The sequence below is a fragment of the Acomys minous genome (genome assembly GCF_964271855.1).
Source record: "Acomys minous genome assembly, chromosome: 6".
Classification (NCBI taxonomy): domain Eukaryota; kingdom Metazoa; phylum Chordata; class Mammalia; order Rodentia; family Muridae; genus Acomys; species Acomys minous.
The window spans coordinates 7,900,501-7,919,588 of record NC_140487.1 but is presented as its reverse complement, the minus strand read 5'-3'; positions in this window follow the sequence as shown (position 1 = coordinate 7,919,588).

Genomic DNA, 19,088 nt, shown 5'->3' with positions numbered 1-19,088 from the left:
TGCTCATGGACTGATAGGAATAACATGGTAAAAATAGTCACCTTATCAAAAGCAATCTACAGATTCAATGCAATTTCCATAATAATGCAAACATGATTCTTTACAGACCTTGAAAGAACAATTCTCAACTTCATATGGAAAATCAAATAACACTGAATAGAAATCCCATACAATAAAAAATCTTCTGGAGGTGTCTCAACCTGTGGTCTCAAGCTGTACTATAGATCAACAGTAATAAAACATGGCGTGGTACTGGCATAGAAACAGACAGGTGGATCAATGGAATGAAATAAAGATCCATAAACAAATCCACATAACTATAGACACTTGATTTTGTCAAAGAAGCCAAAATCATACAATGGAAAAAAGATAGCATCTTCAACAAATGGTGCTGGCCTGTTTGCCCACATGTAGGAAATTGTAAATAGACCCTTATTTATCACCATGCACAAAACTAAAGTCCAAATGGATTAAAGATCTCAACATAAAACCCGACACAATAAATCTGTTAGAGGAAAAAGTGGAGAAAGACCTTGAGATCATTGGCACAGGAGACAGTTCCTGAACAGAATTCCAATAACTCAGGCTCTAAGATCAAAAATTAATTAATTGGTTCTCATGAAATTGAAAAGCTTCTGTAAAGCAAAGCTCAATGTCAATAAAAAAAAAAAACAATAGCCTACAGATTGAGAAAAGACTTCACCAACCTTACATCTGACAGAAGGATAATATCCAAAATATATAAAGAACTCAATAAATTAAATATAAACAAACCAAATACTCCAATTAAAAATGGGGCACAGAACTAAACAATGAATTCTCAACAAAGAAATACTGAATGGCTTTTGTGGGAATGGCTAGGAAACACTTAACAAAATGCTCAGCATCTCTAGTCATCAGAGAAATGAAAATGAAAATGACTCTGAGTGCCACCAGTTCTTCCCCTCCAGGGGACATGGTCAAATATGAGGCACCAGAGTTCGTGTGAAAGTCATATCCCACTCTCCACTCAACTGTGGAGTCATAGGGGAGGGGAATAAGGGGAAAATAGGAGGGAGGGAAGAATGGGAGGATACAAGGGATGGGATAACTATTGAGATGTAACAAGAATAAATTAATAAAAAAAATTTTTAAATGACTCTGAGATTTTATCTTAACACCTGTCAGAATGGTTAAGATCAAAAACTCAAGTGACAGCACATGCTGGCAAGGATGTGGAGAAAGAGAAGGCCTGCTCCACTGCTGGGGGGAGTGCAAACTTGTACATCTACTTGAGAAATCAACCTGGCATTTTCTCAGAAAATTGGGAATAGTGCTACATCAAGACCCAGCCATACTACTCCTAGGCATATACCCAAAAGATCTGCACCATACAACAAGGACATTTGCTCAATTCTGTTCATAGAAGCATTATTCATAACAGACAGAATCTGGAAACAACTAAGATGACCATCAACTGAAGAATTGATAAAGAAAATGTGATACATTTAAACAATGGAATACTCTTCAGCTATTAAAAACAAGTAAATCTTTAAATTTGCAGACAAATGGATGGGATTAGAAGTGATCATTCTGAGTGAGGTAACCCAGACCCAGAAAAACACACATGGTACATACTCACTTGTGAGTGGATTTTAACCACATAATACAGGATAAAAACACTACTACAATACACACAAACTAAAGAAGCTAAATAACAAAGAGGAGCCTAGGGGGAATGTTTAATTCTTATTCAGAAGGGAAAATAGAATACATTGGAAGAAGTTGAAGAGAAGGAACAGGAAAAGAGCATACCATAGATGGCTTCTGAAAGACTTCACCAAGCAGGGTATGGAAGAAGATGCTGAGACTCAACCAAACTTCAGTTTGGAGCTCATGGAGTCTTAGGGAAGAGTTGGGGAATAGAAGGACCTGGAGATGAAAGGATCTCCACAAGGAAACTAACACTACCAACAAACTAGGGCACAGGACCATTGTGCAGCAGAGACTGATTCACCAACCAAGGACCATGCATGGTGAGGACCTAGACCCTCTGCTCACATGTAGTGGACAGGCAGCACAGTCTCTTTGTGTATTCCACAGTATGGGGAGTAGAGACGACTTCTGTCATGGACTCTGAAGCCCACACCATTTCTCCATGGTGGCGTGGCCTTGCCAGGCCAGAGAGGAAGAGGACGCATTCAGTTCTGATGACACTTGAGAAGCTGAAGTCAGATGTTAGGAGAGAGGGGACTCCACCTTCCTGATGACTTGGTGAGGGGGATGGGAGTGAGGGAGGCTGGGACCAGGAGGACACTAGGGAGTGGGCTACAGTCAGAATGTAGAATGAACAATATTAAAAATTAAAAGAAAGCATTTAAAAAAAAGAATAAAAACCACTGAAAATAATGTTCTCTGGATCACATAAAAATACAAAGAAAGTTCCAAGTTACTTTACCTTCACTCCCATCACCCACAATTTATGTTATATAATATTGAATAGAGAACAAGGTGCAAAAATTACCAGTGGTCAATTTCTGGAACCCACATGGGGCAGTGCACAACCAACTATGACTCTAACTCCATGAGAAGCATGCCTCTTCTGGCCCCTTAGGCAGTTTACATGCGCAGGGTGCACGTAATTTCATGAAGGCATGGAAACAGGTAAAGGAAAAAAGGAAAGGAGGAAGGGCAAAATAAAAATTTAACCTATTAACAGTTCATTTGTAAACTGAATCATCATTAAACTTTACTACAAAGCCTCAATGTCATTTTCCTACTGATAACCCCAAATACTGACATAAATTATCATTAAACTAGCAGTACAAACAAATATTTACATTATATAAGCATAATTTATCTATTTTAAATATATTTTATTAATTTATTCATATTATTTCTCTTTTTTTATTTTTATTTTTATTTTTATTTTTTTAAATACATTTTTATTAATTTATACATATTACATCTCAGTTGTTAGCCCATCCCATGTATCCTCCCATTCCTCCCTTCCTCCCACTTCCCCCCTACTCCCCTCCCCTCCCCTAAGTCTGTGTCTGAGGGGGACCTCCTCCCCCTGAATAAGCTCATACGGTATCAAGTCTCTCCTTGGTGACCTCTTATCTTTCCTCTGAGTGCCACCAGGCATCTCCGTCCAAGGGACTTGTTCAAATATGGGGCACCAGAGTTTGTGTGAAAGTTAGATCTCTTTCTCCACTCAACAGTGGAGAATGTCCATCGGCTAGTCCGGGTAGGGGTTCAAGGTTTTTACTGCCTATTTTTTCCTTGGCTGTTGCCACAGTTTGCGGAGGGCCCCAGGGCCCAGACTCGCCTGTAGTTTTCCAGGACCCACTGGATCCTTCCATTTCCTCTTTCTCCCAGGCTTCTCACACCTAAAGTTTCAATAGGATGTCCTCCCCTCTTACCCACTATTCTGATAGGTACAGTTTTTCATGGGGACGTACACCTTGGACTAGTGTCTCGATATAAGTGAGTATATACCATTTAGCTCTTTTTGCTTCTGTGTGAACTCACTCATTATGACAATTTCTAGTTCAATCCATTTGTCCACAAATTTTGGAAATTCCTTGTTTTTAATAGCTGAGTAGTATTCCATAGTGTAAATGTACCACAGTTTCTTTATCCATTCTTCTATAGAGGGACACGTAGGTTGTTTCCAAGTTCTGGCTATTATGAATAAGGCAGCTATGAACATGGTTGAGCATATGTCCCTGTTGTGTAGTAGTACATCCTCTGAGTATATTCCAAGGAGTGGAATAGCTGGGTCTTGAGGAAGCCCTATTCCCATTTTTCTGAGAAAGCACCAGATAGCTTTCCAAAGTGGTTGTACTAGTTTGCATTCCCACCAGCAATGAAGGAGTGTTCCTCTTTCTCCACACCCTCGCCAGCATGAGGTGTCAGTTGAGTTATTGATCTTAGCCATTCTGATGGGTGTAAGATGGAATCTCAGTGTCGTTTTGATTTGCATTTCTCTGACGACTAAGGAGGTCAAGCATTTCTTTAAGTGTTTCTCAGCCATTTGATATTCCTCTGTTGAGAATTCTCTGTTTAGCTCTGCGCCCCATTTCTCTATTGGGTTATTTGGTTTGGTGGTGTTTAATTTCTTAAGTTCTTTATATATTTTGGATATTAGACCTTTGTCAGATGAAGAGTCGGTGAAGATCTTTTCCCAGCCTGTAGGCTGTTGCTTTGTTCTCTTGACAGTGTCACCTGCCTTACAGAAGCTTCTCAGCCTCATGAGGTCCCATTTATTAATTGTTGATGTTAAGGCCTGGGCTGTTGGTGTTCTGTTCAGGAAGTTGTCTCCTGTGCCTATGAGTTCCAGACTCTTCCCCACTTTTTCCTCTAATTGGGTTAATGTCTGTGGTTTTAGGTTGAGGTCTTTAATCCACTTGGACTTGAGTTTTGTGCATGGTGACAAATAGGGGTCTAATTTCATTTTTCTACATGTAGACATCCAGTTAGACCAGCACCATTTGTTGAAGATGCTGTCGTTTTTCCATTGAATGGATTTGGCTTCTTTGTCGAAAATCAGGTGAGCAAATGTGTGTGGATTCATCTCTGGGTCTTCAGTTCGATTCCATTGATCCACTAGCCTATTGCTGTGCCAGTACCATGCTGTTTTAATTACTGTTGCTCTATAGTACAACTTGAGATCAGGTATGGAGATTCCTCCAGCGGATCTTTTATTGTATAGGATTGATTTTGCTATTCTGGGCTTTTTGTTTCTCCATATGAAGTTGAGAATTGTTCTTTCAATATCTTCAAAATATTTAGTAGGTATTCTGATAGGGATTGCACTGAATCTATAAATTGCTTTTGGTAAGATGGCCATTTTTACTATGTTGATTCTTCCAATCCACGAACAAGGTAGATCCCGCCATCTTCTGATGTCATTTTCAATCTCTTTCTTCAGAGGTTTAAAGTTTTTTTCAAATAAATCCTTCACTTGCTTGGTTAGGGTTATTCCTAGATATTTTATATTGCTTGTGGCTATCGTGAAGGGAGTAATTTTTCTAATTTCTTCCTCTGCCTGTTTGTCATTTGTATATAGGAAAGCTACTGACTTTTTTGAGTTTATTTTGTATCCTGCCAACTTGCTGAAGGTGTTTATCAGCTGTAGGAGTTCTCTGGTGGAATTTTGGGGGTCACTTATATACACTATCATATCATCTGCAAATAGGGATAATTTTACTTCTTCCTTTCCCATTTGGATCCCCTTGATCTCCTTTTGATGTCTTATTGCTCTGGCTAGAACTTCAAGAACTATATTAAAGAGATATGGGGAAAGTGGGCAGCCTTGTCTGGTCCCTGATTTTAGAGGGATTTCCTTGAGTATCTCTCCATTTAATTTAATGTTGGCTATTGGTTTGCTGTATATAGCCTTTATTGTGTTTAGAAAAGTGCCTTGTATTCCGATCTCTCCAGAACTTTAAACATAAATGGGTGTTGGATTTTGTCAAATGCTTTTTCTGCATCTAAAGAGATGATCATATGGTTTTTCTCTTTCAGTTTGTTTATATGGTGGATTACATTGATGGATTTCCGTATGTTAAACCATCCCTGCATTCCTGGAATGAAGCCTACCTGATCATGGTGAATGATGTCTTTGATATGCTGTTGTATTCGCTTTGCGAGTATTTTGTTGAGTATTTTTGCATCAATGTTCATAAGAGAAATTGGTCTGAAATTCTCTTTTTTTGTTGGGTCTTTGTGGGGTTTAGGTATCAATGTGACTGTGGCCTCATAGAAGGAGTTTGGTAATATTCCGTCCATTTCTATCTTTCGGAATAGCTTGAATAGTATCGGTATTAGCTCCTCTTTGAAGGACTGGTAGAATTCTGCGCTGAAACCATCTGGCCCTGGGCTTTTTTTGGTTGGAAGACTATCAATGGTTGCTTCTATTTCTATAGGTGAAATAGGGCTATTTAATTTTTTTATCTGGTCTTGGTTCAATTTTGGTAAATGGAATCGGTCGAGAAATTTGTCCATTTCCCTTAAATTTTCAAATTTTGTGGCATAAATGTCTTTGAAATAGGTCCTTACGATTCTTTGTATTTCTTCAGTGTCTGTTGTTATGTCTCCCTTTTCATTTCTGATTTTGTTAATTTGGATAGCGTTTCTTTGTCTTTTAGTTAGATTGGCTAACGGTTTGTCTATCTTGTTAATTTTCTCAAAGAACCAGCTCTTGGTTTTGTTGATTCTTTGGATTGTTCTCTTTGTTTCTAATTTATTGATTTCAGCCCTGAGTTTGATTATTTCCAGGCGTCTACTCCTCTTGGGTGTTTCTGCTTCTTTTTTTTCTAGGGCTTCCAGATGTGTTGTTAGGTTGTTTATGTGGGATGATTCCATTTTCTTTTTAAAGGCACTTAGTGCTATGAATTTTCCTCTTAGCACTGCTTTCAATGTGTCCCACAAATTTGGGTATGTTGTTCCATCATTTTCATTGAATTTCAGGAAGTCTTTTATTTCTTCCCTTATTTCTTCCGTGACCCATGTGTCATTAAGTAGAAAGTTGTTTAGTTTCCACGTGTTGGTATGCTTTTTGTTATTTCTATTGTTGTTGAAGTCCAGCCTTAGACCATGGTGATCTGATAAGATACAAGGTATTATTTCAATCTTCTTGTATCTGTTGAGGTTTGCTTCGTGACCAACTATGTGATCAATTTTAGAGAACGTTCCATGGGGTGCTGAGAAAAAGGTATACTCCTTTGCGTTTGGGTGGAAAGTTCTGTAGATATCTGTTAGATCCACATAATTTATCTTTTACATATTGCTTCAAATTATGACTGCCAGAAATGATAGAGAGGAAATTAATTACAATGGGATTAACTTACTTAAGCTTACAGTTTTCAAATGAAAATAATTTAGTTATATCAAAATAATAACCCAATAAACTGTGCTTTAAATATATATGGAAGTTAAACATGTCACATACAAAGAGTATGGGACATGAAAATAGAATTACAGAATTGTAGATTTAAAATATTCCTGACATTTTTGAAGTGAAATATAACAAGAGGAGCCAAAACCTAGACTTGGAAAATGGTGTAAATAGAGAAAGTGAAAAGTCAGGTGTAAAGTAACTTTTAAGTAGCTAACTAAAAATAAACTTCTTATTGTGTTTACGGTCTACCTTACAGGATGAACCTATGCCTGACACGATAAATCTGGCCTAGAATTCATGGTTGAGACATCACAGACCCAGAATGAACCTATTACTACTAGGCTTCTAAGTTCATATCTCTCCACCTGTAGTTAAATGTAATTCTCAGACCTCATCAGGGAACTTTCTTTATGCAGCCTATAGTGGTAAATTCAGTAGGTCACAACCTAATAAAAGCCCAAGGAGTAAAAGTCTGATCAATGATAAGTCACATGTGAAGCATTTATGTTACAGGCCTATAGAAAACTCATGGAGCATCATGAAAGAGGGGGCAGAAAAACTATAAGAGAAAGATAGGAGCAAAAAATATATCCTGACATGACAGTAAAACAATATCTATGAACTTACAAAAGCATTGACTACCTGCACAAGATCTAGGCAATAAACATTGTAGAATAAAGAGTGTTGCAGATATTTGAACACATTGTTAAACCCAGATTGTGAACTGGAAAAAAAAATTGTTTTTTTGGCTTGGCTCAGCACTAACACACCTTTAACCCAAGAGATTTCTGTTTATTGTAAACAAGTAACTGTGGTGAGGCTTATCCCTAGCACATACCTTTCTTCCAAGGGCTTTCTGTAAGCAAGAGCTAAATAAAGCCAACCATAGGCAAGTAGGAAGGATGGGCGTTGAGTTGAAGACATTGTGCAGAAGGAGGAGTTTTTCCTTCTGGGACATCTGCTGAATAGGAGGGCCAGCTGGGTGCTTCCTCTGATTCTGTGAGCTGGAAGGTTTTACCTCAGCATCTGGCTTCAGGGTCTTTATTGGTAAAATCAAACATTTGAGATTTGGGGGTTTTTTTTGTTGTTTTTGTTTGTTTTTGTTTTATTTTTTAGTTTTTTACATATACAATTATATTATTACATATGTATACATATATATATATACATATATGTATATATATAATAGATTACCTATAGCGAGAAGAACCAGAACACGATCAGGAATTATATAAATGTTACATTCTTAGTGTTTTGGCAATTTGTATTTGACAGCCTTGAAGAAGACTTCTTTCCTATCTTGGTGAGATTCTGTTTTAAGAAACAACAGAAGGAAGATATTCATGAGTAAATATTTCTAAGTGAAGAGATGTTACCAATTGGTGGATTCTGAAGAAGATAAAGTCCTCTTTATTTAAAGAAGTGGTTCATAGTAGGTCAATCATTTACCACAGGACAGCCTCCACTCTCATGAGTACATTCACAGCACAAACTGGAGTTACTGGGTTATTAATATTTTTAAAGAGTTGAGGGGTAGGTAGATGATGTAGATTTGAGAAGAGTTAATAAAATGGGTTGAATTTGATTATAGTCAAAATGTATTGCATAAATGGATGAAACTGGAAAAGATCATCTTGAGTGAGGTAACCCAGACCCAGAAAGACATGCATGGTATATATTCACTCATAATTGGACATTAACCACATAATACAGGATAACTACACTACAACACAGAGTCAGAAACACCAACCCAGGACCATGTATGATGTAGACCTAGACCCACTGCTTTAATGTAGTAGCACAGTCACTTTGTGGAACTCACATGTGGAAAGGAGGGACTACTTCAGACATAGACTCTGGCCACTGAACATAAATCACTTCCCTCTGGTAAGATGGCCATGCCAGGCTACGGAGGAAGAGGTTACAGCTAATACAGATGAGACTTGATAGGCTGAGGTCAGCTATTAGGGGAAGAGTGCTCCTCCGTCAGAGTACTAAGGAAGGGAGAGGGGATGAGGAGGGAGGGGGATCAGGAGGGAATAAGGACAGGGGCCACAATAAGGATGTGAAGAATTTAAACTACAGAACAAGCAGGTAACTTATATAGCTAATCCCACCATACGGGCTAGCTCTGAGACTGGATGTCTGGACATGGACAATGATTCTTGTTGACTAAAGAACCCCTATGAATTTCTGTTAGATGTCATTCTTCATATGGAATGAATGAAGGTTTACAGATGTCTTCTTTTCCTGCTCATACAAAGAGCAGAAATACAGCCTTAATTGTTCCATGCATCACGCAGACCTTTTATAACATTTGGGAGAAATTATATGCTTTCAGAACAAAAGAACCAGACACTGACACTGTATCAGACCTGACAGGATGCATTTCTTGCAGCATGCTGGACACTGGCATCCTGTTTGGAGAAAGTGGTTGAAAAGAAAGAAGGGCGAATATAGAAATGTACAGGGAAGATAGAACAAAAAGTAGATTAGTGACTCTACTCCTCAACTTAATGCCTCAATTGCCAGTAACAAGATATTTTTCATTCACTGATATAGAATTTTGTATATAGATGCAAAATAAGTTCTAGATACAGTGGTATAGAACTCAAATGTAAGATTATTCTTCACACATAATATATATATGTATATATATACACACTCAAATATGAGTAATTGTACACATATTACTCAATTATAATACAAGGTTTACTTCCAATGCTTTGAAAGTGCTTTGAAACTGTTTAGGAGAAATAAGCTATACAAATTAAATGTTAGTAGATTAAATCATGGTCAGGTCACTTGCTCGTTTACTTTTATCACAAGAATATACATCTCAGGTACAGTAGATAAATATGACTTTATAGAAAGACAAGGTCCTCAAAAACCCCAGAGACATGCAGATTATAGCATTTAAATGTTTTTTTTAACTTTAAAGATTCATTGACAATGAGACAGGTTAGCTGGCAACACCCAGCGTACCTGAGAGCATCAAAGAACTCCTTATGGAGATGGCTTCAAATGTGCCAAACTAGTCACTGGGCCAAAGGTCCTCATTTCTACCACAGACAGAATTGTGCCTAAAAAAAGGGAAAGCTTGGATGCAGACAGAGTCGACAGCCAAACTCTGCCAAGACAGGGTAAGCAAGTCCCCAATAGTTCCTGCCTCACAAATATGTCTGTCAGATATATTGGGCCAGAAGGCTAAAGAAGATACTCCAATGTTATAGAGAGTTTTGGGTGACTATTCAGGTAGAAAACTGTCTTTGTCATGTTTTCATTTGGAAAGCTACTAACCTGCACTCCTGGCATACTCAGGTAATCAAGTTTATTCCTTCTCAAGTCTCTGATGGAGTTGAAGACCAGCTAGCTTAGTTTTACAATGAAGCTTAATTGTTTAGGGGTTAAGATGTTTTTAGGTCTAGATAGGTGTTCTAAGTTGATAATGACAATATGTGATGGAGATTTACATTCAGAAATTTAGATGCACCAAGATAGGAAAGATGTCTTCTTCAAGGCCGTCAAAAACAAATAGCCAAAACACTAAGAATGTAACATTTATATATTTCTTGATTGTGTCACGCTTCTTGTCATAAGTGATCTATTTTATGTATGTGTAATAATATAAATGTATATGTAAAAAATTAAATAATTTATAAAATATATTGCATAAAATGTTTAAAGAATAAACAAAAATAATTTTAAAGGAACAAGCAAATAGGTTCTACCACTTAGGTAACACTTTAACAATAATTAAAATCAAAATAAATAATATCCTTCAAAATTTTTAAGAAAATAAAGTAAGAATACAAACCACTTTAAATTGTGTAAGGCTTTTATAAGTGTAGTATGAATGAAGTATAGTATAAATATCCTGATTTATTATTATTATAGAAAATTTCCTCAAAAATTCATATTTTAAACTTTACATTAAAAACTTTGTTTAAACCCTAAGGTTTAAAAAGAGAGACTATATTACATTCAAAAGATACTTATAATGAATTCTTATTCATCAGAAAACATTTAATATAGACCATGTTAATGACAAAAAGAATTACATGATAAATATAGTATATAGTCTTTAATACATGTAAGCACACATTCTATTAAAAATAACAGAAAATACATTTGGAGGGCTTGGCAATCATGTAGCAATATGATTGTCAATCATTCCACTGTTCCTATTTTATAAAATATTAGCCCTAAGTATGGCAGGACTTGTGACTTGATTGTAACAACAAACAAACAAACCACAAAAAACCATGGTAGATATTGGAACTGGAAAGCCACATCCATCTTGTGTGATTTTTGTATGTCTGTGCCTTTCTAGCTGACTTACAAAAACAACAACAACAACAACAACAACAAAACAAAAACAAAAACAAAAACAAAAAAAAAACCTCCCTGCAGAGCTACTGAGGTAAGAAGCCCCACTGGAAGGGTTTACAAGGAAAGGATATGGGTGTGTGATTTGCTGTAAGACAAAGACGAGCCCCTAAGTTCATTCCTCATCACCTATGTATAACTACCCAAATGATGGCATGTGCTTATGATCTCAGGACTAAGGACACTAGACTGGAGGATTCCTGAGGAATTGACAGCCAGTAGATCTAGATTTATGGGTGAGCTCCAGACCCATATGAGACTCTGTCTGAAAGGAGACAGATGGCTTTCCTATGGATGATATCCAACGTTGTCCTCTGGATTTCAAACACAAATCCACACAAATGCATTAACACACAAATATTGCAGGCATGTACACACACACACAAACACATACATGTGCACACGCACACACGTAAAGAAACACATACTACAACAATAGAAAAGAAATATAAATTGGGGTTGTTACTGAAACAAATATGGGAGAAGCTTAGGAACCATTCAGAGGACAGTATAGTCCTCCAGTGGAATATTGGCATCAAAGTAAGAAGACCTAAGTTGCCCTGAAGACACTGTCAGCAGAAATCTGGACTTGTATCAGTGCTGGTAGAGTTCAGAGGGAGGTAAGGCTGCTGTTATTGCAAATGAAAGGAAAAGAAACCTTGTTATGTGTTTTCTTTTCTGAGTTTTGTTAGTATAAAGCAAACTTATGATCTTATTATGAACTTTATACAAGCAAGATACATTAAATGTGGCATAATTGTGTTATGCTTTTATTTTGCTAAGTTTTCCCATCAGTATTTCATGGGGATGTTTTTTACTTTCTTGTCATTATTCTTTGCTATGATCTTTGGGCTGAATATTATTTTTTAATTTATTTCCTCTAGCTAACCAAATTGTTACCATTATTTTTCGGCATTTAAGTAGAAATAATGATCACTGGTTTCTAAAGTGGTAATCTCTGAAGAAAGTGATTGCAATTACACCTTTTTCATCTTTGACTTTCTGTGTATTTTGCTTTGTTGAAACAGTGTCTTGTAGCCCCTGCTGGCTTTAAACTTGCTATGTCCTTGAGACTGGCCTTGAACTCCTGATCCAATTGCTGCTGCTTCCCAAGAACTAGGATTATAAAACTCATCTCCATACACAGCTGACTAAAGGCTTAGCCAAGGCTATACGCATACTCAAAATCATGCTGCTTCATTCTCTTCAGCATTTTCCTACTAGCGGGAATGTCCAAGCTTTGAGCACAAGACTTGACTAAATGAGTTACTAAGTAAATTGATGTTAAAGTGATTTCACCTAAGATCTGGGCTTTATACTGGCCAACAGACAAGAAATCATATTGAAAATCAAATAAAAAATATCACATAAGTTACATTAAAAAAAGAGAATAGTAAGAAGAGATAAGCACGCATGGTTGAAGAAATGGCTCACACAACAGTGCACAAGAGTCTTGAACTCTAGATCCTAGGCAATCCAATGCCCGCTTCTGGCCTCCTTGGGAACTGTGTTCACATAGTGCACAAATATTCATGTAAACAATGCAAATGTACACATAAAATAAATAAAGCATTTTTAAAGGAGCAGTAAGTTTTTTCATAATTATAATTATAAAAATTATGTTTTAGTTTATAATTATAATTTTGTAATGGATAAGGGTATTAAAATTTATTTTAAAAATTTTAGTGTAATATATGCATATAAACATATATATATACATTCCACTAAAGCATAACAGAGAGAGAGGGAGAGAAAGGGAGAGGAGAGAGAGAGAGAGAGAGAGAGAGAGAGGGAGAGAGAGAGAGAGAGAGAGAGAGAGAGAGAGAGAGAGAGAGAGATTGATTTTACTGAGGTATAAAGAAAAACAACTAGTTATGTATCAATACATTAATGCAAAAATGGAACTTTTAGGTTGGTATGGTTTAGCATGAACTCAAATGCCAAGTGTATACTCATACACATTTTTTAGGTAAAGTTAGCCTCCCTAGATCTTTATATTCTTTACCTTGAAATGGCACAATTATTTATATCACACAGATTGAATCAGGCTGTGTATTTTAAGCACTTGTGAACTACAAAAGCAATACACAAATATACAGTGTTTTCAGAGGTGATTAGGTGTAAATTCAAAAATGGTGAGTTTAAAAAAAGACTTTGATTGTAGACTGTCTATATATGAGATTCTAAAGGTACTGAAAAATATGACATAGTTTTTGGCACATGAAGAAATAATTCACTATGTAAATTTTGAAGCTAAACTTTTAAATATACTTCTCAAAAACAATAAGGGAAAATAAGTCATTTAAAAATCTATTAAAATATTTCCATTTGGAAGCCCAGAATAGCAAAAACAATCCTATACAAAATATATAAAGAACTAAGAAATTAAACACCACCAAACCAAATAACCCAATTGAGAAATGGGGCTTGGAACTAAACAGAGAATTCTCAAAAGAGGAATATCAAATGGCTGAGAAACAATTAAAGAAATGCTTGACCTCCTTAGTCATCAGAGAAATGCAAATCAAAACAACACTGAGATTCCATCTTACACCCATCAGAATGGCTAAGATCAATAACTCAACTGACACCACATGCCAGCGAGGGTGTGGAGAAAGAGGAACACTCCTTCATTGCTGGTGGGAATGCAAACTAGTACAACCACTTTGGAAAGCTATCTGGTGCTTTCTCAGAAAAATGGGAATAGGGCTTCCCCAAGACCCAGCTATTCCACTCCTTGGAATATACCCAGAGGATGCACTACCACACAACAGGGACATATGCTCAACCATGTTCATAGCTGCCTTATTCATAATAGCCAGAACTTGGAAACAACCTACATGTCCCTCAATTGAAGAATGGATAAAGAAACTGTGGTACATCTATACTATGGAATACTACTCAGCTATTAAAAACAAGGAATTTCCAAAATTTGTGGACAAATGGATTGAACTAGAAATTGTCATAATGAGTGAGTTCACACAGAAGCAAAAAGAGCTAAATGGTATATACTCACTTATATTGAGACACTAGTCCAAGGTGTACGTCCCCATGAAAAACTGTACCTACCAGGAAAGTGAGTAAGAGTGGAGGACATCCTATTGAGACTTTAGGTGTGAGAAGCCTGGGAGAATGAGGAAATAGAAGGATCCAGTGGGTCCTTGAAAACTACAGGTGAGTCTGGGCCCTGGGGTCCTCCGCAAACTATGGCAACAGCCAAGGAATAAATAGGCAGTAAACCTCGAACCCCTACCCAGACTAGCCGATGGACAGGACATTCTCCACTGCTGAGTAGAAAAGGAGATTTAACTTTCACACAAACTCTGGTGCCCCATATTTGAACATGTCCCTTGGCTGGAGATGCCTGGTGGCACTCAGAGGAAAGATAATAGGTCACCAAGGAGAGACTTGATACCCTATGAGCATATACAAGGGGAGGAGGTCCCCCTCAGACACAGACATAGGGGAGGGGAGTAGGGGGGAAGTGGGAGGAAGGGAGGAATGGGAGGATACAAGGGATGGGCTAACAACTGAGATGTAATATGAATAAATTTATTAAAAATAAAAAAATAATAAAATAAAATATTTCCATTTGGATATTAAACATAGGAGTACTTAATTGTAGAATGATTATAATGCATTATTTAGTGGTCAGTTTGCAGTGCAATGCAATGTTCCATTTTAAAAGGAACATCAAAAGAATTCATCACTAGAACTGAAGTGACAGATTGTACAGGCTTAAGTTACTTATGGGATAAGAAAACAATGAACCCTTAAATATAACTCTTGGAAATTGAATAGGAAGAATAGGAAGATGCCCATGTGTAGTTAAGATTGTAGAGCTTAAGGAAGGATCCAAGTCCTGAGTTATTCCAGCAGACCCAGTACAATAACTAGCATGGAGCTTGAATGCAGATAATTTATCCATCCATATAACAGAGATGAAAAGACAGACCTCAGGCAGTTCCTAACTAAGAAGAACCTATGCGTGGTTAGGGTGCAGGTTACCAGGTTCAGTGACACTGGGTGGCACCTACCAACACGGGGACAGCCAAGACGGGGGTGGGAGCCTAGGGGATCGACGTTCTCTCATAAACCTAACTGAGTCAAGAAAATGGGCGTTTTAGAGTCTAATAACGTACAAACTGAAAACATGGCTTAATCCTGGTGAAAAAGACACAGTTCAAACCGGAGCCAAACAAACAACAGGACATCAAGCTTATATTATTCTAAGCGCATAAATGCATTCTGTGGGTAAGAGAGACTAACAAATCAGAGGCAGTCAATATTTGAGTGAAACTGATTACAGAAATGAAATAATGAGCAAACACAGCACCCACATTTCTCATGGAGAAGGCAGGGTTAAGTCTAAAGACTAACACTTTAAGAAATAATTTAGTTATTTTTGGATATTTAAAGAGCATATTGAATATACTTAGATGTAAGAAAATCTTTTAGCCTTTGAGAAATCCTCCAAAAAGCTACAGTGCATAGTAATTAAACTGTAAAGTTTTTATCCCTGCAGTTCCTTTATTTAATTGGTTCTCATCATTATTTTGTAGTCTTTATACATGAACCTCTTTATATTTTACTCATATTCACCCCGTTGTTATTTCTTGTCCCTAACAACCCTCCTTCTGCTTCTTGACCGATTCCACACGAATTCCAGTAGGCATGAAGGATACACATCCTTTAAGGTTAAAGTTAGGAATTAAAAAGAATGTCAAGAAATATGAATCTTGGACTGGATGACAAAGTTGTCAGATTATTAAAATTCCACTGAAAGTAACAAGGCGCAAACATATGTGTGCACTGCTGGCTGAGTTTCAGTGGGAATCTTTTTGTTTAGCTATATAACATATGTTTTTCTTTTATATATGTCATGATATGCAAACTCTAAACATATCAATACCTATTGAAAATAATGTTAATGTATCTATTCCAAACTTCATTTTGGACTGTAAAATGGATTGTGACTTATCACCTCACATCAATACAACTCTGTACCTTCCTGTTACAGAATCAGCCTCCCCCATCTCCTTTGCTGGCTAGTCACTGTTGTGGCTGCCTCCTTCTATATCCCTCTATCCCCATCTCTCTTGTGTGTCTCTCTCAGTCTGTCTGTATCTCTGACTGTATCTTCATCTCTGCCACTGTCTTTCTCTGTTTCTCCCTCTTTCCCATCTTCTATCTATCGATCCCACCTATTTCCTCTCCTCAATCTCTGAGTCATCATTCACACTTATATTAACTTAAATATGTAGTCATATACGCCAGAAACATAGAGACAAATGTGCTACAGATATAAATAACCCAGTTTGTACGGTGGCACCAATATCAGATTTTTATGATTTTAAATGTTACTCCATAGCATTTATACCATATTATGTTTGCCATAAAATATGCAAATTGCACCATAGCATTATCATCACTCTGCCAATTCTTTTGCTGCCATTTTACTTTTTAGCAGTGTATCCATGTTGATACATTATGGAACTAAGATTACTCATCTTTATTTCTACATATTATTCCAATGTGATTTTTTAAGTTTGTTTTTTCACTTCACATTCAGATCATAGCCCTCTCCCTCCTCTTCTCCCATTCCTACTCTCGCATGCTCCTCTCCCCATCCCCCCTCTCCTTCTCCTCAGAAAGGGGAGCCCACCCACCAACCCACGCCAGCTCATCAAGTCGCATCAGAAATGAGCTCATTCTCGTTCACTGGGGCCAAGGGAGACACCCCTGAAAGGGGGAAGTGATCAAAAAGCTGGAAACAATACTCTATATCAGAGACAACACCCACTCCACTTACTAAGGCACTCACATGAAGATAAAGCAGTTCATCGGTTACATCTGAGTAGGGGACCTAGGTCCAGTCCATGCATGATTTTTGGTTGATGCTTCAGTCTATGTAAGCTCTCCGTGGGTCTAAGTTAGTTGACTCTGATGATCTTCTTGCAGCATTCTTGTCCCGTCCGGGTCCTTCTATCCTTCCCTCACACTCTTCCACAAGACTCCCCGAACTCCAGCTAATTCTTGGCTCTGAGTCTCAGGATCTGAAATAATCAGATGTTGGTGAGGTGTCTCAGAGAATGGATAAGTTAGGCTCCTGTCTGTAAACATCGCAGAGTATCTGTAATGGTGTCGAGGGTTGGCTCTCTCCCATGAGGTGGATCTCAGGTTGAGACAGGCATTGTTTGGTCGTACCCTAAGTCCCTATTCTATCTTTGTCTCTGGCCACCTTGTAAACAGAGTAAATTTTAAAGGTTTTGTAGGTGTTCCCCACCCATCGCTATAGGTCCTGCCTGGCTAGAAATGGCCTCCTCAATCTCCGCGTTCTTTACTGCTGGGAAGTTAAGCTAGGGGCATCCTCATATCCTCCCTGGAGGCTACCCTGTAGCCGGTATCCAGCTTGTCTCAGAGATGCCCCCACGTTCGGGGTTCCCTTATCTCTCTAAGCCCTCTCACCTCACCACACATCTGATCCCTCCTTTGTTCAACTCCGCATACCCTCTTCTATCCTGATCCCCCTCTTCACCCACTTCTATTGTCTATATATTTCCCCATCTGAATGAGATTCAAGCATCCTCCCTTGGGTCTTCCTTGTTACTTAGCTACTTTGGGTCTGTGAATTATAGAATGTTTCTCCTGTTTATCCTGTACTATATGGTTAATACCCACTTATAAGATAATACATACCATGCATGTCTTTCCGGGTCTAGGTTACCTCATTCAGGATCATCTTTTCTAGTTCTGTCGTTTTGCCTGAAAATTCCATGATGTCTACTATTCCATTGTAAGAACACTTGCTCTATGCATGCCAAGACAGACTGAGGTTGTTCAAGGTTACAGTTCACATACCAAAAGTGCATTAATATTCTTATCATGTTTTCACTTTAAATGTGTGAAGTTTCTTCTAGAGAAATCGCCTAAGATCACTCTGAAAAGTGGCATTATACAATAATCCTCTTCAGTCTATGAATGAAGTTTCTATACCTGGTGCTTTAGCCACAGTTGTCATCTCGGTATACTCACATTTTCAAATAGCGTTTAACTGAAATTTATTTTTATACATTATTGTATATATGGGCAATTTTAAGCATGTTTCTGTAAATTTGCTTACAATTGTTGATAACTTCTGTGGACCTCATACTTCACATTTTTGTCTTCATTTTTTTATTGAGTCCTAGCTAACTAAGTTCTTTGTAGAAGATATACTTAAGCTTGCTTTAAATTTTTATTATGCATTAAAATAACTGCTTCACTTAATGTATAAGTGTGCTGTTTTATTTCTGGATTGTAAAATATGTGGCTTGCATAAAGTATAAATTAATATTAATTTCTGATTTAATGATTAAATTGATCAACTAATGAAATACTGATTTATTATTTATGAAATTCTCTGTGTGTGTGGGTCGGTGGGTGGAGTTAGTGGATTTTGTGTCTTGTCTTATAACATATATCCCTCTTGAAATCATACAATACTTTGTTGATGATTTTCAAAGTTTTAAAAAATTTTATCATTGAAACAAAATTTTGTGTTCCTTGAAAGTGCTTCTGAGAATGCGCTGAAATCACATTCCATATTGTTTCATGTAAAAACACTCAGGTCATCTATTGCATTTTTCATACCTGTCTCCTGATGTTGTCCTATGAGCTCTTCTTGAGAGTGCTGCTCTATGCCTATTTCATTTGAATTATTAGTGAGACTGTTTGCTTATCTGTTATCAACCATCATAATGACCTAAAACTAGAGCTATATAACACATTTTGCTTTGAAAAAAACCATGTTTCCTATTCAGTTGTCATTTTT